Source organism: Condylura cristata, unplaced genomic scaffold, assembly GCF_000260355.1.
Source record: "Condylura cristata isolate star-nosed mole 26May11 unplaced genomic scaffold, ConCri1.0 scaffold00015, whole genome shotgun sequence".
Classification (NCBI taxonomy): Eukaryota; Metazoa; Chordata; class Mammalia; order Eulipotyphla; family Talpidae; genus Condylura; species Condylura cristata.
This window is the reverse complement of record NW_004567116.1, coordinates 48,289,477-48,310,617: the sequence shown is the minus strand read 5'-3', so window position 1 is coordinate 48,310,617 and position 21,141 is coordinate 48,289,477. Positions and strand designations below refer to the sequence as shown.

Below are 21,141 nucleotides of genomic sequence, written 5' to 3'. Positions count from 1 at the left end.
AAAGAAAAAAACGGCTGGGGTGAAAACAAAACAAAACAAAACAAAACGACTGTGGTGAGCTGTGGGAGAAGGATGGGGCAGAGGGCTGGAGCCCACAGCGCAGAGTGGGTGGGTGTGAGTTTGGGGTAGAGCGGGGACGGGCGGGGCGGGGGCCGCGCGCGCAGTGCCATTGGCCGGCACGTCCTGGGCGTGGCCCCTGCGCGCCCGGCCGCGCCCGCCGGGAGGAGTCTGCAAGCGCCGGGTACTGACAGCCGCTGGGCGACACCTGGACGGCGGTGCGAGCCAGCGCGGCCGAGGTGCAAGCGCCCTGCTGGGGGAGTGGAGACGCTTGGCGCCCAGTCGGAAGGAAGGTATAACGCGCGCCGCCCTTGGGGACTCGGGGTTTGCCACCACGGGCTTGGGTCGACTGGCGCAAGGACGCGGGAGCCTGCCGGGTTACAGCTCAAAGAAGCACGCCGGGCTCCTGTCTTGACCACTTTACCCACTCTCTGTGTTACTTTGGGCAACTTTCTTGTCCTTTCTGGGTCTCTGTTTTCTCCTGGGTTAAGTGAGTGATGCTCTTTAATCGTTGGGTTCTGAAACGTGAACTGAGTTTTGGCTCCCAGCAAACTCCCTCTAGTTTGTATTCTAGTCAAGAGTCAGCTGTGCCGTCGCGGGGCGGGGCTGAATCTCCTGGAAGTTGAGGTGCCTGGATAGGCCAGGTTCTGCTGGCAGTCACGTTTCCTGAGGCTTTTGAAGACTGACCCTGGCCTGGAGCTGGGTGCTGTCAGGACCTGGCTGCAGAGTAATCGCCCCCATTGTTCAGGTGAAGTAAGGTAGAAGTTTGGGACCTTTTTAAAGGATTGGGAAGGAAGTGTTCCCAGGGAGTAATGATTTGTACTTGGAAAATAAGATTTGTTTTGGAATTCTGTTCCTAACCGGATCTCTTCTGGTGGTGAGTTATAAATCACATAGTTTTATTTGACTTTTAAAGTAAAAACCAACTGCTTCAGCGCAAAATGCACGAGCCTGTAGGAAGTGTGTCTCTCTGCACTTATCCTCCACACCCATCTTCCATCCTCCTTCTTCTCTTTTCTTCCTTCACTCTTTATAAATCTTGTGAAGAGCTCCACTTCCTGTCTCAATGAAAAAAACCTACTTTCATTCAATGCAGATTTGGGATCAGCATTCTTCAGGGTTGGGGCCTTAGATGAGATACAAGGGTAGATAAGGACAGTCTGACTCAAAGTCAACTTTCTGAGCCATGAAGCCTGATAGGGATGTGCAGTCTAGTGTGGGCAGACAGACAGACTGCCCAAAGTTTTAAACTGCTGTCCAATTTCCTGGCCCCTGCTAGGAAAGCCAGGGGGTGGCTATCAGCTGGATAGAGCAGTCACAATGAGGGTGGGTGAGAAAAACTTAGGACTTTGCAGGTTTTCTGTGGGAAGTCTCCAGCAGTTTCCTCTCCTCTGCTTTTGCCATACCAATAAATTCATCTACCCCACCGCACCCTTAAATGGTATCTTGAGTGAATTCAAATTTCAGGACCTATTAAGAGAAGTGGGGAAGGGCTCAGAGCAGTGGCATTATTGACTCTTTTACTGGGCACTTAGGGGCCAGATACTCCTTGTTGCATTCATTATGTTCAGTCTCACAAGGCCACAGGAGGAGTGGTATACTATCATTTACCCCATTTTACTAGTGAGAAGCTGAAGCTCAGGAAGGTGCTTCCTTTAGACACAGCTAGGAAGTGCTCTAAGTGGGATTCAAATTCAACCTCACTGATTCTAAAACCTGTGTTCTTTCCATTTTTCTGGGGTACCGTGAGAGGCGCAAACTGAAATAGGAACAACAAAAATAAACTACCATTATTGAGTTCTCACTTGCACCAGACACTGTTCAAGGCCTTATAAAACTGTTCTGGCATCTGTGGTACAGGAATTATGGTGGGAATCAGAGACTGCCTTAGCCTTTCTCAAACAGTATTACTGTTCCTTGCCTGCTGTACTCCACCCATCTGCTATGAGTTGGTGGGGCAGGGGCCTTATTTGCTTTATCCTAGAGGTAGTTTGAGGACTAATGAAAGATTGATTGTCCACATCTGATCCGTTAAACCTGACCGTTGGCTTCTGAATGATGCTACTGTCCCCTAAGAGGACTTTCTCGGGCTTCATTCAATAAACATTTGTGAAATGAATGAATTAGCACCTTGTGTAGAGTGGGCTGCTGTCCTGCAGAAATGTGAACAGCCCAGGGGCAATCAAGGCCCCTCCACCCCCAAACTAGGAAGCTAAGTCAGGCATTTCTCCCCCTCAAGCAAGGGGACTAGGGAGAACTGTGCCCCTGTGGGTTTGTGTATTTTTCCTATCCACATATATATGCTGCTACCTTGTTTTTATAAAATTTCAAAGATAGAGTGGATAAAGAAAATTGACTTGGAAAAATAAACAGAATTGACATAGTGTGAGTGAAGTTGTGAACAAAAGGAATTTTAATATTTTTGTGAGAAAGGGTGGGGGGTGTGGGTCAAATGATGCTATTTGCTTTAGGGCTTCCCAAAATTCTTCATAGAAAGTACAATAGTACAGAAGACCAACAGGTACTTCTGGGGGCTGGGATATAATATATAATTCAGATTAACCCCAGCAAGCTTGAAAATTGCTTTAAGTATTCATGTGGTTTTTTTTTTTTTCATTTTATTTCAAATGTTGAATTTGGTTTAAAAACATATAAAAGTTTTTTTCCCCAAAATATTTACCCCCAAAATGGTGTCTTGGGCTATTTTTATATTTTTAGGGACTGGGAGTATCCAGATGGAGCAGGGCAAAGATTATGGGCTGGGACTTACAGTATTGTTTGCATTTTCCCTTTAGGTAACTCACACTAATAACACCTCCCACCCTCTTGTAAAGATAACCCCTTTTCCTGTTTTCTTTTTTTTTTTTAAGAATGAATATGTTTCAAAATAAGAAAAAAAATCTTTACAATTTGTTTTTTACCCCAACTCCAGCTTTGTTGAGCTATGATTCACATATAACATGTAAGTTTAAAGTATATAGTGATTTGACATATATAAATATTTATATTATATATTTGTATATGTATCCACATGATACTTAACACATCTGTGACCTCACATAAACACCGTGGTTTTATTTTATTTTTTTATATAGTGAGAACATTTGAGATTTATTTTCTAGGAACTCCCAAGCATATAACACTATCTTGTTAACCATAGGCACTTTGCTATATATTAGATTCTCAGAGGTTACTCATCTAATAATTGGAAGTCTGTACCTCTTGACCAACATCTTCCCCATTTATTTCCTTCTTCCAACTCCTGGAAACCAAGATTCTACTCTCTGCTTCTATGAACTCAGCTTTTTTAGATTCCTCATTATTGTTCTTACTACCAAAATTATACATATTGATTGCAGAAAAAAGTAAAACAGACATTAGCATTAATAATAATAATAAAATAAATACATCTTTAGTCAGAAATAACTAATGATTATCTCAGTATATAGATTTTTCTCTTTATATGGGTACTTTAAAAGAAAACAAATTTATACACAGCTTACTTTTGATTATTGTTAGTGCTTAAAGCCATCACAGATTGTTTTTAAAAGAAGATCGAAAATAAGTTATAAGTTATTAAAAACATCATGCTCGTTAATCCTATTTGTGCACCCCAAAGGTTGCCCTATAATTCTTGTGTCATATAGTTTCAAGCAGAGAAAAGTCCCTGCCTTGGGCCACTACTGAATTTGTAGAGTCTGCATGTGCTACTTAACACCCACTTAAGTTGAAATACCTCAAATGAAATATCTCAAATGCACAAAAAAGATAACTTGTCAGAAAATTCTAAAACTCAGTTGCACAAGGTGGAGAAAAGAGACTTAGATAAATGAGGCCTTTGCTCTAGCATTTTATTTACTGTGTGCCTTAGGAAAACAGGTAGTTTCTGTGGCTCTCTTTTCCCTACCATTAAATTGGGAGTAATAACACTTACTTTACTTTCTCCCAATAGAGTCAATCTGAGGACCCTCAGGTGTTATAACTTGTTGCCTCAGTTGCATGCAGTGTGTGTATGTGTGTTTAAACACAGAAAGATCAAAAATATTCTTTGTTAAATAGTAGACTCTAACTCCTGGGTTCCATGCTGTGGGACTTTAATTCTAATGCGCTATTGGATCCCTGCTGGATGTTTCCTTCAACAATATAGAATTCCTTAAAGGCTAACTTTTCATTAATCCGTATCACAATCTTGAACTGAAAAAAAGACAAAAAAATAGCCACTTCACAGAATAAAAGCAGGCTTGCTCTGCCAGGAAGCTTTTCCTTAGCACCAGGCCTCCTGGAGCTCCTAAGGACTGTCTCCCATTGCCATAAGCAAGGCTTACAAGGAGGAAGCTTTGGGAGCAATTGAAAGGCGGTCTACCCAGGAGGCATGGCTCCGTACCAGCAACCACTGTCCCCAGGCTTGCTTCCAGTAGAACCAGGCTCCCAGCCGCTCTGGGAAAGAGAGGCCCTGCTTAGGGAGGCTGGTGGCTTGGCTTCTACTCCTGCCCCAAAGACAAGCTGTGCAGTCTAGATTTAGTCATAACCTCTCCCTGAACTCTTGGTTTCTTTATCTATACAGTAAGGGAGCTGAACCAGTCCTAGTTATAAAAGTCTGTGATTCTAAGTTATTTCCCATTTATATCAGCTTAAGTAAGAAGTGTAGTAATTATCCCATCTGATGAGTCAGGTGTCAAAATATGTTCCCATTTTAGTGGCTTCAAGTTTCAGTGCTCCTGATGAATGTCTGAGGCTCTTCTAGCTGACTTAGAAGGACACATGCAGGACACATGAGACCTTGGTCACCCAGAGGGCTTCTACCCCTGAGAAGAGAAGACTTTTCCTACCCCTGAGAAGAGAAGACTTTTCCTACCCCTGAGAAGAGAAGACTTTTCCTTCCCTTCCCTTCTTTCTCCTTCCTTACCTCATCTTTCTCTGTTGGCTCTTGAGCTTTTGCTTTCATTTATTGGTCACTATTCATCTGGAATCTCCTCTTATTGTTGGGAGGGAGAACATGGTAGCTTTGGGGAAGGTGAGTTGATAGAAGTACAGAGAAAGTTACTTGTAGCAATAAATCTTTCCCAAAAACCTGGGACAAGTCTGTTTCCATAGAGATAGTAATGATGGCCTTGATGTAAATCTTTAAAAAACCATGTTCTCTCAGTGTGCATGTCTGAGGAGGTAGCATAAAGATACTGCTACTGCAGTTAAGAAGTGGTACTACTTAGATGAGAATAACTGAAATGAAACTAGAAAACTGACACATCCTCTTTTCTTCAGAAGACTCCATGTGTGTTTTATTTTGGGGTTATCTATCACAACTTGATAAATGAAAGGGAATATACTGAAGAGCTTGAGTAAAAACAAAATTGGTCTTCCTGTTGTATATGTTGCAGATTTATAAAAAGTGAGAGATTCTTTATATCAGTTGCCCTTTTCAGATCTCTTAAATATGGCACTTTTCATAAAAAACAAGAAACATTGGTTTATAACATTATATAGGTTTAGATGTACATATCCCAAATCAACATCTGTATATACTGCACTCCATCCACTAGGGCATCTCTTTACTTACTTTCATAGTATGTGCCCTTGAATTTTTTTGAAATAGCGTCATACTGCCTTCCTGAAAATGTAGCCCCTATGTTCTTGCTAGAACCTCAAGAGACACTGTTTCATCGGATACTTAATAACAGATGATTATCAGGTGTAGTCACTGGTGGAAAGTCAGAAGCCAGAATTCTGTGAAGCGCAATGACTCTCATGGCGGTAGGGGAAGGCTCTAGAAGGTGTTTCTGGTTTGTGTGTCCACAGGCAAGTGGGAGTCTGAAAGCCCATATTTCCTATGAAAGCCAATAATATTGGCTTTGGCATCTAAAACTTTAGACCTTGGATTCACTTGCTAGTTGTGTAATTAAACAAGTTACCTGTCTGAGTCTCAATTTCCTCTCTGAAAAAACCTCTTCATTATCTCTCCCTCTCACAAAGTGGCTCTAAGGAATAAGTAAGATGATGAAATATTAAAGTGCCTGACATTGTGTGTCTTTTGCAGTGAAGCAGTTCAATGAAATTGGTTCCTTTTCCCCCTCTCTCTTATTCCTTCTCTCTCCTTCCTTCCCCTCATCTTTCTCTGTTGGCTCTTGAGAATTTCTATACTAAAAGCATTGCCATTTTCCAGCTGTACTTCATCAAGTCACTAAATTTTATAGATACTTTAGTTCCTCCCCTGTAGAAAATGGGGTTGAGAATACTTATCCATTATTTTAGTGGATTTTTATTTGCTCACTAAGTTGACAACCAGATTTTGGGGCTTAAACAAATAATTCAGGAAAGTTCCTACAATAAGGGAAGAAATGGTAAAGTAATCCTTCCAAAATAATACATTCTAATACAATATGATCAGTGTTCTATGAAATAACTTATAGCATATTGTGAGATTCACAGCTTGAGATGTTACAGGTGACAGAGAAGGTGGAACCATGGCCTGTAGGAGCTGGCTGAGCTTGAGGGATGTTCACAGTATGGAGGCAGGAAGTGTCTGTTCACTCAGTGAACCAGTGAATCACTGAGTGTGTTCCTAGGGCAGAGAAAGCATGACTAGAGGTGGTGTTCATATGGTGGATTGAAGCCCAAAGATGAAATCAGGCTAAAAACTTGCCCTTTGCATAATGGAAGTATCTCAATATTATGAAAGAAATAAGTACATATTTTCTTTAGGAGAATAGGACTGTCCAAAGTATGAAAGATAGATTTGTGGTTGATTGAAGGCACACTTGTTCAGACTTATGGGTAAAAGAAAAAACTTTTTTTTTTTTTTTAATAAGAGGTACTTAAAAGGATGGTACAGCTGTTTTAAGTTTTCTACAGGAAGGCTAAAAGACAGTGACTCCATGTTCTAACTTATGTATTAGGCCACAGTGGAGCAAAGTTATTGCAGAGTTAGATATACCCTGCTTTGGAGTCCAGCATATTTACAAATTTTTAATAAAGAAACAAGCTGTGCTTTGGGTAAAATGATTACCATTTGCTCCCAGAAAGAATGTTTAGGCCCTGTCTTTCTATCCCCAGAAGTGAGTAGTTTCTGGGGATAGCTGACACCCAGTTCATGTTGAAATTGGGTAGTATGTTTTGTAGAATTTTTTTTTTTGTATGAATTTTTTGTTTGCTTTTAGAATTTATCCTGTGTTTCGAATACACTGCTGTGGTTAACACAATGTGAGTTTCCTGGGGCTGGGGGGCGGTGGGGGAGGGGAGGAGGCTTGAGTGGCAAAACTATCATCTCTGGGCAAGCTGCAAGAAGCCAGGTGACCCTTTTCCCCAAGCAGTCAGGGCCAGATACAAGTGTGCAAGTGTGTTGTGTGTTTCTAGGTCTGTGTTTATGTTTTCCTAAGTGTTGTCTGCTTTGCCTAGACCAGAGGGAAAATCTGACATACACTCAGATTTCCTCAGGGACAGGCCCTGGGGAGATTGGTCTTGGTTACTAGTGGTACCTAGTGAAGAGGAGAGGCTGGCTTTCCCAGATGAACTGGATAGTGGCCAGGAGTCAGGGCTATGGAGTACAGGTGGTTCCACTGGCCAGATTCTGCTGAGGACAGATGTGACCAGTCCCCTTGTTTGCTCGGTGTATTGGAGAAGGGAGGGTGGGGTGAATGTGTTTGCTTTTTTTCCTCAGGTAACCTTTCCCCAGACCTGCTTTCTGATCATGCAGCAGCTGAAAGCCATGTTTGATTGATGTGTGGGATACAGGGAGCAATATGTAGGCTTTACCTGGCCTTGGAATAATAGACTTCTTAACCTGTCCTCCTTCTTGTGCCAAACCTTGGGTCCTGCTCACTGAGATGATCCTTTCATAGATTTGTGTTTGGTCTCTTGCCTTGGAAACCAAAAAGTACCAAGATGGACAGACTATAGGTGGGAATGGCCCAGTCATTGAAGGGTGTGTTTGTGTGCACACAATGACCAAATGTTTAAACTTAGTTTAATTTAGTATAAGAACAGTATGACTAGTTGATCATAGGTGAAACTTGTTGCTACTCTTTAAAATATTATTAAACAACCAACATTTCCTGATAAAAGGGCAGCAGGGTCTGTTGGAAGGAATATCAGATTTGAAGACAAGAGTTATTCAATAAATACCTAGTAAGTTTTCACTCTGTTTACTGTGTGCCAGAAATTGTGTTAGGCTAAGAGTCCTTGGGGAAGACAGTGTCTCTAATTACTATGCACTGTAATGCTAATAGGTGTGAGCTTAGAGGAGGGAGGAGGGAAAGTGGGAGAGAGAGGGACATTAGGGGCCAAGGGCTTTCTGGGAGAGGTGACACTTGAAAGGAGATTTGAGGGAGGAATAGGAACCAGGATGAATTAGCAGGACCTGATGTTGAAGAGGTAGAGGCAGCAGGCTCTGACCATCTCATTGAGGAGACTAGGCAGGCTTTTCTTCTCTGAACCTCACATTCCTTACTGATGATTTGAAAATAATTAGCTTAACTTATCTCATGATATTGGCTCAAATTAAATAATAATCCCTATAAGTTCTGAAGACCTTACTAGGTGCCAATCCTTACCACAACTTTGAGATAGGCATTATTAAGCCCATTTTACTCATGAGAAAACAGAGATATACAGGTTAGGTAACTTTGATCATAACGCTAATAAGAGGGGAGTCAGTCAGAATGTGGTGTCTCAGTCAGAATGTGGTGTCTCACAACATGGTATGTGCGTGTATGGATGGTGCCACCTCTCTGCCAAATTTAAGAGTTGAGTTGCATTTGTTCTAGGCAGAAGAAATGTGTAGCTGTGGGCTCCCTTCTAAAATGCCTGTTACTAATGTTCTGCATGTCGGGGGATGAGGGGGACTAAAAAATAAGCCACCTGCTGGATAACAAGCAGGTAAACTCTGCCAGTGGAATGGTTCTCTTTCCTTCCAGAGAAATAACAGTCACCTGGAGGGAAATGAACCATCTGCCTGAGACAGGGAAGTTTTTCTGTTTGTATGTCTTTTACTGGGAATAGGAGCTTCCATAATTGAAATCCATGAGGTATTGGAAGGGCCTCTTTCCATTGTCAGAATCTGCCATGGCTGGTGAGGAAACTTTCCTTTTGGATTGTGAAGTGCACCCTTAATGCCCCTGAATGTCTCCCCCATCTCTGCCCACTGAGGGAGAAGGGGCAGGCATCTGCTCTTACACCTGTTAGTTCCACTGTTGTTCAGACACTGTCCCGCCCAACCATCTGTTTGGAAGGATGGGCCTCCTTTTTATACCAATTCCCCTGCCTTGAGCCTCCAGAGTTTCATCTCACCTTTCTTAGTGACATGAGCCCTTGACTCACACAGTTTTCGGCCCATCCCTCCCTTTGATTGGCAAAGGGTGATGTGCCAGTTACTCGATTTATTCACTTGTCTCTGCTCTGGTCTGCCTCTACTGCTTGTAGAAACTGGCTGCTCCCTTTCTGAAATTCTTTCCCCAGTTTTGTGATATATTCCTGTTCTGGTTTTCCAACCTTTCTCTTTTCAGTTGACAAGTACAGTGTCATCTATTTTAGTCTGTGCTTTCTCATTGCATTCTCAATCTCTCCTGAGTTCAACCACTCCCATTGCTGGAGCCCAGTCTCTAAGCAGGCAAGTTTCGTAGTTACCGTTGTAGTCACCATCTCTTTTCTAAGCAACTGGCTTCTATTGCCATTGGTGTTCTAGACAAGGCCTGAGTTTTCTGCCATGCTTTAGTTTATACCTTTAGTCTGGCTACTCTTGTAGACATCCCTGATTCAGTACACTAGTCCCTAGTTAACTCAATTTAAGAATTCTCAATCATTTTTGATTCATGCATGTTCTCAAGAGCAGTGCTACTATTTCCTTCCTAATGTTCCCAAATGGCAGTTAGATTTTACCCTTTCTTCTTGTGAGCTACTTTGGCTTGTGTGTGGTCTACTGAGAAAGACTTACCAGGGTCATCCTGCTTGTTATCACTCCTTTACTTCATGCTAAAATAGCATGAGTAAAAAAGGAAAACACGTGCACACAACCAATACGCTATGGTGGTTACCCATCCCCCACTGCACAAAACCCTCTTATTCTGACAGTAGAGACCTTTGATGGTCTGCTTCTGGCCTCTGTTACTCATTTTTATCTTCTGTTATATTCTTTTGTGAGCCCTATCTTCTAACCAACCCATATTCCCCTTTCTCTATAGTAGCCTCTGTTTATCTAGCTGTGCCTGGGGTACTTTTGAATCCTGCTTGTCTTTACAACTGTGACTATGTGATAATTCTATATGTAACAAGGAAGAGATAAAACAATTCTTCCTTGTTTATCATAGCACAGTTTGGTCTCCCTTTTCTAACTGGCTCAGTGTTCAGCTTATTCCTCTTTTATGGCCTCATTGCATACCACCTTGTGTTATCATTGTTTATTTATTTATCTTCTCTTCCCTGTTTGTCTGAGAAGACTTATTACTTCCTTAATGCTTGGGGCTCAGGAGACTGAGACAGTATAAATGTGCTGAATGGATGAATATATTTTGAAGCACTCAGTTATGTTTGCTATCTTTTTAAAAAGAATTTCAATACACTGATTGTCTTTAAAAAGTGAGCAATCAATGATCAGTTATAAATAGAAATTCAGAAAATGCAGAAAAGAATTAACAGAGCATGTCTGGACTGCTTATCCTTAGAAGGGCCTACTAACAAGTTTTGTCCTTTACTGGTATGTGAGAATATAGATATCAGAAGGGTTCCCAACACTTTAAATGATATGTGTCATTCATTGAATCTAAATTGTACAAATAACTTAGGTTATACTGAGTACTGGTTTGCCTTCTGGGAGTCTGAAACTTGGGCATGTGCCAAGCAGAGGGTATCTAACCAGTTCAATTAAGACTCAGGACCCCTTATCTATAAGGAGCTTCCCTAGTTGGTGACATTTCATACATGATGTTGAAAGCCTTGTGTGAATCTTGTTTGCAAGTCTTTGTGTCCTATGTGAATCCCCTAGTGGAGAATTCTTAGTAACTCACTGGTTTTCCCCAAATTTCACTCTATGCAACTTTTTCTTTGTTTATACTGCTTTGTTTTTATACTCTGTAATAAACCACAATTGTGAGTATGAATATATGCTGTCCTGTGAGTATCCCTGGCTGAACCATCAAAACTGGGGGCTTGGGAATCTCCTGAACACACCATTAAATGCCACAATGTAGAAACAATCTTTTTTTCTTTAACCAAAATTTCAGAGATATTCATGACTCAAGAGGTTATTGGTCCATACAATGGAGCCAAGTTCTTGAGACTGTGTATATAGCATATGAATGAAAATAGTTCTCTACTGGATAAAACTGAACATTCGTGATTGCCCACCATAGAAGTTGGGTGAAAAAGAGCTGTTGGAAAAGGCTTGGTTGGACTTATCATAACATTGCAAATCCTTACAGCATCATTATCAGAACTAGGTTAAAGACAAACTAGGGGTAATATTTGCCTTGATCTATTCCCACTATCCCACTAAGTCAGGAGTTTAGTTCCTTGGGATATTTTTCTTCCTGAATATGAGGGCGAGTAGGGTGTCCATTAGGTTGAGTTTCTGTTGCATTATTGTGGTGATTCACATGAATCATTTCCTTTAATCTTCACAAAGATTCTCAAAGATAGGAATTTTAAGGAATTTTATAAAACAGATAAGAAAATTTAACTTAGGAGAGTTAAATTTTTGCCAGAGTCACAATGCTATTAAGTGGTAACTCTAAGAGTCAAACCCAGGTCTGACTCTGAACTTTGAAAAAGTAATCAATCTGGTAACACATCAGTTCTTTTACAAAAGGGGTAAAATCTTACCTGGGCCTCAAAAAAAAAAAAAAAAAAAAAACCATGACATTTTGTGACATTCATTTCTTGGGCCTAACTGGCCCTAGACAGTGTTAGGAGATAGAAGCGGCACTTACTTTTTCAGGGTGCTCCGCAGCTCCTGTTGGGACAGTCTTCCTGGCTCTAGTCACCTCTTTTAACCATGTGCTGGGAAGATGGGAGGGGAGGGTCTGCTCTTCATTTTGTCAGTTTCAAAAGTTTAGTGCCTCAGTATGTCATTCTTGACAGATTTTGTGCAGTCTTATGTGGGAATAATCTGTTTTATTAAGTTTGAAAGTAAAGGGAATGTTTTATTGAAAGCAGAATTATGGAGGGAGGAGAATAGATTTGTTGGATTGATCTTGGGAAGTGTTTTCAGAGAACACTTCTTTTAGATGATCAGCACAGGGCCTTGGGCTTCAGAGAGTGCTGTGGGAAGTGCTGACCATGGGAAAATCAATCCAGCATCCTGTACAGAGCCCAACACTACTAACATTTTAACGTTTGTTGAGTGAATGTGTCTCTGTGTGTAAGAACCTATTTTGCTACCCCTAAAACAGAGTGATCTGGGCTCTGGATGAGGAAGGGAAGGTTCGATTATTTTTTTTAAACCAGATGTTAAACCTGGGGATTTCATTCATCTCAGAGTATAAAATGCAAATGGTTTCCCCTTGGTGCAATGCAATTTTACACAAGCTGCTGAAAATCAGACTTAGAGTCTGGGTAATAATAATAACAATAAATAAAATACAGTGTTTAGTCTGCTAAACCAGATGCTTCACGCAGACAAACTCATATGTGTGAGTCTGTATACTTAATACTTTTTTTAAAAAAAAAGATTCATTTATGCATATAGGCTGGGGTACAGGCCAGAGGTTCAGGGGCGGTGAAAGGATTCACCAGAGACAGAGTGGGGAGCAGAACAGGCAGACTGAGGAAGTACACTATTGAAGGGAACAGCAGATGGGTCAGGAGAAGTCTGCTGCGTCATGTGGATCTCCTCCGGGGCAGGGGATTGAACTCATGCTGAAGTGGCTTTAGCTTCTTAGTGTTGTGCTTTAACCCACTGCGCCACAAGGGAGGCCTTGTATACTCAATACTTTTTAACAGACATCTTACCAATGAAGAAACTGTAATCAAAGGTAAGTTACTTGCCCAAAGTCACACAGCAGGAGCAATTCTGAAATGTAAATTGGGATACCAAAAGAGCAACCACTTGGTCTCCTCCTTGTGACAAATAAAGAAATAAGAACATAGGCATTTTGTTCCAATTTTTGCAATTTTGGTTAACCCCTAACATAAAAATATCATCTTAACATTTTCTGTTTAGTAGCATCACAGTTCCAGTGTTGTGTGATCATTGCCACTATTCAACTGTATAACTTCTTGTGAAATTGAAACTCTCTAGCCATTAAATAATAATTCCTTCTCTCTCAGCCTACTCGTAACCCCTGGGAATCACATTCTACTTTCTTTTTTCACTTTAGTTTTTATTTTTTAATATGTACCATTACTTTACATCCTTGTTAATTTTTTGACAGTATAGGATTGCTCCCCTCAGGTGGAGCAGCTATCTCACATACAAAACATCCCAGTCCTCCACCGTAGTCCATTGTGTTCTCTCTCACTCTTTGTATGCCTTTCCCACTCCCCTCCTGGATGTCTCAGGCCTACAGTCAACTTTCAAGGGTTTGTTTTAAAGTTTGTCTTTGTCTGATCCTTTGTTGGGTTTCTCTATAATCCACATATAAGTGAAACCATGTGGTGTTTATCTTTCTCCTTTTGGCTTATCTTGCTTAGCATAATCCTCTCTAGCTCTGTCCAAGTTGCTGCAAATAACCTGAATTTATCTTTTTATTTATTCTTTAAATTTTTTTTCTTAAAATTGGTCGTTTTTGATTACTGAGTAGATTTCCACTGTGTACATATATATGTATCTATACACCACATCTTAATCTGGTTTTGGTCATTTAGTTTACTTGAATATCTTGGCTATCATAAATAGTGCTGCAGTTAAATAGGAGTATACATTATCTTTGGAACTAATGTGTTTATGTTCTTTGGGGATAGACTAAGGAATGAAGTTTCTGGGTCATATGGCAGATATATTTTTTAATATATTTTAGGATCTAGACCAGTCTCCCTTCCACCAACAATATAAGAGAGTGCCTTTTTCTTTACACCCTCCTCAGCACCTGTTGTTTCTGTTTTTTTTTGTTGTTGTTGTTGTTGTTATTTTTTCAACATGGGACATTATCAGTGGTGTGAGGTGGTATCTTACTGTGGTTTTGATTTCTATTCCCCTGATGATAAGTAATGATGAACATTTTTTCATGTGCTTGTTGGCATATCTTGTTTGGAGAAATGCCTACTTAGTTTTTCTGCTCATTTTTTGGATTGGGTTATTTGTTATGATTTTGCTTAGATGTATGAGCTCTTTGTTGATTTTTTAAATATCGGTCTCCTCTCATATGTCTGGTGTGCAAATACTCCCTCCCATTTAGTAGTGTCTTCATTGTGGTTACTGTCTCTTTCTCTGTACAGAAGCCTTTTAGTTAGATGTAGTCCAGCTGTTTCTATTCTCTTGTTTTCCTTGTTGCTGGGGATGAATCCACAAAGAAATTTCTGAAATTTATGTCATGGAGTGTTTTGCCTATGCTTTCCTCTGTATGTTTTATGATTTTAAGTTTTACAGTGAAGCTTTTTATCCATTTAAGTTGATTTTTGTGTATGGTGTAGGATTTCGGTGTAGGATTTCAGTCCAGTGCCATTTGTATTCATGTGTGCAAGGTTCATATTTCTATTGAGGGAGCACATTGACTCAAACAATATAAAAGTATAATTACTTGCAAGATTCCAACTACAGATTCTCCAACTTTTTTCAACAATAGGATTTTTTATTTCTGTAGAACCAAATAATGTGACAGCTGTGAGAGCTTAACCATGAAAGATGGATCAGTTTCCATGGCAGAAAGTGTGGGGAGCATGGCTTTGATTTTCAAGGTTTATAAACCATCAGTTATGAAGTATATCAGTTTACATTTCATGGGTGTTATTAAAATTTTAGGTGGTTGAAGATTTCACCACTAAATGTCTCATACAAAAGTTTATAATTCAAAGTCCTTGGAGAGATAAAAGGAAAACTGCTCATCTTTGATTAACTACAGTTCTCAGATTTCTTCCTTCCTTATAAATATTTATATTTCATAATAATGAAGAAATTTAATCAAAGCTCTAAAATGAAGAATAAGGGAGCTTTATGAGAGCTTTGCTTTTATGATTTATTCCTTTTGTGAAATAATTTTTACTCTTATTATTTCCAAAAAGGCACTTGTTTGAGAGGGCAAAAATCCTGAAGTGGATAACCTAATCTGAACTTTTTCATCTGGCTTCCTATGATACTGACTGGTCCATACTCAAATAGATCATAATAATCTGACTGAAGCTACTTCGAGTGCCACATTTTATAGGATTTTCATTCACAGATGGTTTCTATCAATGAATAGAAAGTTAAAATGAGAAATGAGCATCCCTGACTTAGAACACAGAACAGCAAAGGCATTTGACTGTCATTTGTCTCTAATACCCTATCGGAGAGTTGATTCTGAGCTATACCAGAAGAGTTTGAGGGAGCCCTATTGATAGGTCCCAGGTTACCCCTAATTTGAAAATCACTAAAGGCAGGTGATATCATAAGTTTCCCTGGTGGGTTATGTCTTCTTCTGATCAAAGATCTGATCTCCTACAGCGTCAACTACTCTCCCTGAAGTGGATAACCTAATCTGAACTTTTTCATCTGGCTTCCTATGATACTGACTGGTCCATACTCAAATAGATCATAATAATCTGTTGTATCTAATTCACTAATTACATACTGTGTGTGGGGTCTGATCCTGACTGTCAGAACATCAAGAAAATTAATCCCTTCTCTTGTAGTTTTTGTATTTTGATAGCTGCTTCTAGAATTCCTAAGTAGTGCAGCTGGGATTTATGGGTATTTGTCAGTTTCAAAAAAAATTGAGAAAGCAAATAGCTATTTGGTAGATGTAGTCACTTCCTTGTAAGGTCAAAATTTAGGCATGTGACCAGCTCATGTGAGTTACTCCCAACATCTTGCTGACCACACAACTTCATTTGGGACTTTGATGTGGGCCAGAGAAGAGGGAGTAAAGTGGGCACTCTTAAGAGTCCTCAGGTATGTATTTGAAGAACTATAGTAGGTATGCTGGAAATAAGCTGTTTGCTGTGTCCACAGTAGTCAGTGAAAATGGGAACAGGTGACAGATTAGATGGTAAAAACTTAGATGATAGAGGGTTGATCAACCTTTAGAATGAGAAAGGCCTCGAGGTCATCTCTCCTAGTCTTTATTTTGCAGATGTGGAAACTGACAGGTTGAATAAGTCCAGCCTTACCAGGCCTCTGTTGAATCAGTGACTTCAGGCTTGACATTTGGGATTTCCTTTAAAAGTCTCTTCCTAATCCCTGATCACCCCAAAGGTTGTGACTAGATGTTAAAGTGCACTACCTAGAAAAGCTGAGGTCTTTTCCTTTCTGGATTTCTTTTCTTTTAAGTTTAAAAGGCTGTATGTTTGTCTTCCAGAGGAGGTGCAAGTGAAATCTAACAAGAGTGGAATATTTTTTGTTGAAGTTACTATGCACCAGAATATTTATTGAAAATTCTGCTTAGTATCATACACATTTGTTTACACAAACCCTGTCTTCTCTCACACTCCACTTCATTTGTTCACCTGAAAATGGTTTCTAGGTCTTTTGGGTTTCTCTACTGCTATGGAATTGTGGTAGGGTAGGAGCTGCCCCGAACTGAGGCACACCTCAGTCTCCATGGATGGTAGTTGAGCAAGAATCCTCATTTATTCTTTATCTTTCACTCTCTCTCTCTCTTTTTAAAAGATTTATTTATTTATGCATATAGAACCAGAGTACAGACCAGAGGTGCAGGGACGGTGAGAGGATTCACCAGAGACAGAGTAAGGAGCAGAACAAGCAGATTGAGGAGGTACACTGCTGAGGTGAGCAGTGGGCAGGTCAGGAGAGGTCTGCTGCTCCATGTGGATCACCTCCCAGGCTGGGGATCGAACTTGCATGGAAGCAGCTATGGTAGCTTTGCAGTGCTGCACTAAACTCATTATGCCACCAGGGAGGACCCTGTTCTTTATTTCTTAAATGTGGGAGTCCAGAGATCAGATGGAGACAGGAAGATGTCCTTGAAATTCAGTGAATTTAGGATGAAAGAGAAGCACAGTATTTGTCACATAGTAGACATTTTGCATTATAGACAATAAGTTGTTATTGAACAAATGGCACTTATTCCCCATCTTCTTTTATAATTATAGAGTCTTAAAGGAACTGAAAGACAATTTTAGTTCATCCTCTTTATTTGATGAAGTGAAGCAAGTGAAGACTATCACCATAAATGATTTGCCCAAAGTCATACATTCAGGGATTGTGCTGCAGCAAGGCATATTCTGTGTCTGGTTATTACATTAGCCAAGTGAAATAGTCATTTTATGAGTCAAAATGATTGTTTTTTCATGTGTGTGTGTGTGTGTGTGTAGTCAATCAAATATCGGAAGAGCCAACATTATATTCCTTCTTATTGCAATAATAGTAGTAATAATCTTGCCTTCTTTCTGAAACAAGCATGCAAGGAAGCAGAAAGTAGCTTAGCTCTGTGTGGGAATCAGAATGCCGATTCTGACTCAGATGATCCTGGCTTTATATCCTTAGTCTTTCCAAGCTGAAATTTACTCATTTGTAAATGAGGGAAAATATATGCACCACTCTTCATATTCCTTTAAAGTAATGTCTTCCTTTAATGTCCAGTATACAGTAATGATTTAATAAGTATTAATAAGAGAATAAAACCTTAAAAACTTAGACTTCTGGACAGCATATTTTTCTTTTCTGAAATTTTAGGTTATGGCATACATTTTTTTTTTTAACCCAATGTGTTTATCTTCTTTCTTAGAAAGTGCAATTCTCTTCTAGTTATAAATATATGCTTGGAGTGATATCTCTTCATTTTGAAGACCTTTGCTTTGATAAAATGTACTGTTGTTGCATGTACAATTATTATAGTAAACATAAGAGAGAAATGAATATGCACAATTAGACCTCAAGCTTCATAAAGGGAGACCATTTCTTTCTTGGATCATTTCTCCTCAGTTTCTAGCAGAAGTCAAATGTTCATTCAGGGCTCAAAATGCTATTGACTGACCATCTAACAAAGTCAGTGTATTCTTTTAAGACCTGAACCTTGGAACCATATTCAGTGTTTGTCCATCCCTGCCTGATGGGTTAGTAATATCTCTACTGCCTGGGCTTGGAGACACCCATGTGTAAAGTATTTCTCAGAGATCTCCTCATGACCCAGTGACACATCAAGAGTAAATATGTTTTCAGACAGCTGTATACTTAGGGGAAAAGTTATCACCCTCTGGGTAAGAGTGGACTAAGGCACTCCCAATCCTGAGAAGGAAGTAGTAGACTTACCCTGAAAACAAACACTTCCTTAACAGAGAAAATAAACAGAGTGCTCCCTCCTCTGCAGTACCATCAACCCATAATTCTTTGACATTAATAGACTGGGTATCTTCCCCCAAAGTCTGTGCTACTTGTAGACAGGACCACTGTATGAAACCCCAGGAGAAGAGAACAGATTCATGTCAAACCTTCCTTCATAGTGAATTTTCTGGGAGAAGAATCTGTAGTATATATGTTCTAACTGCTACCCATAAATTACTGTATTGTCTTCTATTCAAGTTGGCCTCTTCCCATTTACTCCATCATGTATCTCCATTATTTTGTTCACATTACCTTTGTCATTGTGAAGCACTGGAAACAAAGTTTGATCTGTAAAGAAAGGTTCTATGTCAATAAAATACTGCATATTTATTTAAAAGATAAACTTACTAAGAATTCGCTGCCATTTGAAACAACAAAGGAAGTATTAGTGACTGGGAGTGTCTATGAAAGGATTAAATATTTATGGAGCATCTACTTAGATTGGCACTAAGCTAAGCTGCACCATGTCTCATTCACATCATGACCTTGCAGAAAGAAGTATTACCCTTCATTTTACATATGGAAGAATGGAGTTCTGGGAAAATTAACTGGCTCAAGATCAAACTGCATGTAATTAGTAGAGCTCTCTGTCTAAAACTATGTATACTCTTGCTACTACTGAAGGCTCAGGTGGGGATGATCTTTAACCCACTTTAGGCCTAGAAGGCTGATGGGCACAAGTATTACTGACCTATTGCATGTTTAAAGTTGAGAAAAAAATGGAGCAAAGGTATTGTGAATTTCCAGTTTATCTAGCTCTGCTATGAGGAGTAGAAAAAAATATATATTCCTTAATTCAGTTATTTTAAAACATCTTCTATTCTTTTATTCTATGGTGTACCATAGCTTCACCATTGTGCTAGGCACTGACAGTTATAAAAAAGTGAAAAGTGGCCCTCCTTGGTTGTGTAGCGGGTTAGATCACAATACTGTAAGTTATCAGTAGCCACTTCAGTGCAAGTTCCATCCGCATGACACATCAGAGTCTGCTATCCTGTCTCCTGTTACTGATTTCCTCAGAAGTATACTTCATTTATCAGCCTGTTCTTCTCCCCATTTTGTCTCTGGTGAATCCTCTCACCAGCCCTGCACCTCTGTTCTGTATCAGTTCTGTTTGCTTAAATAAATCTTTACAAAAAAAAAAAAAAAAAAAGTGAAAAGCATGAAGCCTGTCTCAGTAGCTTTTATTGTAGTCAAGGAATTAAGAGTCCTAAAATATTTGTTCTTAAAGTAAGTACAGGAGTTAGATTGTGTGATTAAAAAACAATTGGTGCATTTGGAGTTTAGAAGTGGGAGAGATATATGTAGGTGGTTAGGAAAGGAATATGTGTTATATACACCCACACACATGGACTCAAGTTGGTGGTGCTGATAGTGGCCAAGCAGAGGTTGTTCCAAAATATTTTTGAATTAAAGTTTATTTTGAGGTAATTGTAGATTCTCATGCAGAACAGGGAGATCTTTTTACTTATCAAGTTTCCCTTATAGGTAAAATGTCTTATACAACTAGAGTACAATTATCACAAGGATATTGATATTAATGCAATCCAGGTTTCCCCAGCTTAATATGCACTCGTGTGTGTGTGTATGTGTGCATGTACACCTGTGTCTATTAAGTTTTACTACTTTTCTAATCATAAGATACTGATCAGTTCTATTTTCTACAATGGTTCCTCTGAATTTTCTTTCATAGCCGTCTTCTTATCCCTCTCACTTCCCCTGCTGCTATCTCTAATCCCCAGCAATCACTAATCTGTTCACCAGTTGTATGATTTTGCCACCGAAAAGAAGGTAAGATAAACGTGGCCATACAGTATGTAGCCTTTGGGTACTGCAAATTATGTTTTTACTCAATGTAATTCCATTGACAGTCATCCAAATTGTGCATCTGTAGTTCATTCTTTACTGTTGAATAGTATCTTAGTGGATGTACCACAGTTTAACTATTCACCTCTTGAAAGACATCAGGGTTATTTCTAGCTTCTGTTTGTTACAAGTAAATCTTCTATGAGCCGGATTTTTTTTTTTTTTGAGCACATTACATATGTAGCATAATGGGATCTAACCTTGGGCAGAGCAGGGTGTGGGAGTCTATGTCACTCCTTTCTTGGGGGGGTATTTTTCTTACACTCGCACTCATTCAACAAGTACTTTTTGATCTAGGCATTGCAATACCTACAGTCTACCAAAAGACAGATGAATGAAATTACCTTTGTTGACTTTTGGACTAAAGAGACCCGTGACTCTTAGTATATAGCTTCTTTGGAGAAAAATAAACTAGAAATCCAGGTTGTGGACATTTCAGCTCTTGTTAGCTCTGCCAGCCCCTGAGAATTAAAATCCTTACTCTCTTTAATTCTCTAGGACCTATTAAGACTTACTATAATTTTTCCTGATGATTAAAAAATCTCACTTAAAAATCTTAAAACTCAGTCTTTTAAATTATTTTACAGGCAGAAGAGTGGAGGAAGCTTCTGTGAGAGTTGTTTAGATAGTTTATTTTTTTTATCACAAAAGTTTATTTTTACATCATTTTGTACATTTTTTTTTCCATCTCAATTGTAATCCCCACGGGTTTCCCATCACCAAGTCACCCATGTGCCATTACCATAATCCCGTGCATTTCCCTCCCCCCTCCCCGTTTTTGATCCCATTCCCCACTCCACCCCTGCAAAATGTCT

At 39.6% G+C, this 21,141-nt stretch overlaps 1 protein-coding gene across 1 annotated transcript in view; it reads left to right on the top strand.

Annotated features, from left to right (window-relative positions):
* The first annotated feature begins 253 nt into the window (after nucleotides 1–253).
* The window catches only part of SYTL2 (synaptotagmin-like 2), a 109,128-nt gene continuing 88,240 nt past the window's right edge, over nucleotides 254–21,141 (top strand). The window contains exon 1 of the mRNA XM_004683261.2: nucleotides 254–350. The gene's annotated coding sequence lies outside the window, so the exon portion shown is untranslated. The remainder of the gene's footprint in view (nucleotides 351–21,141) is intronic.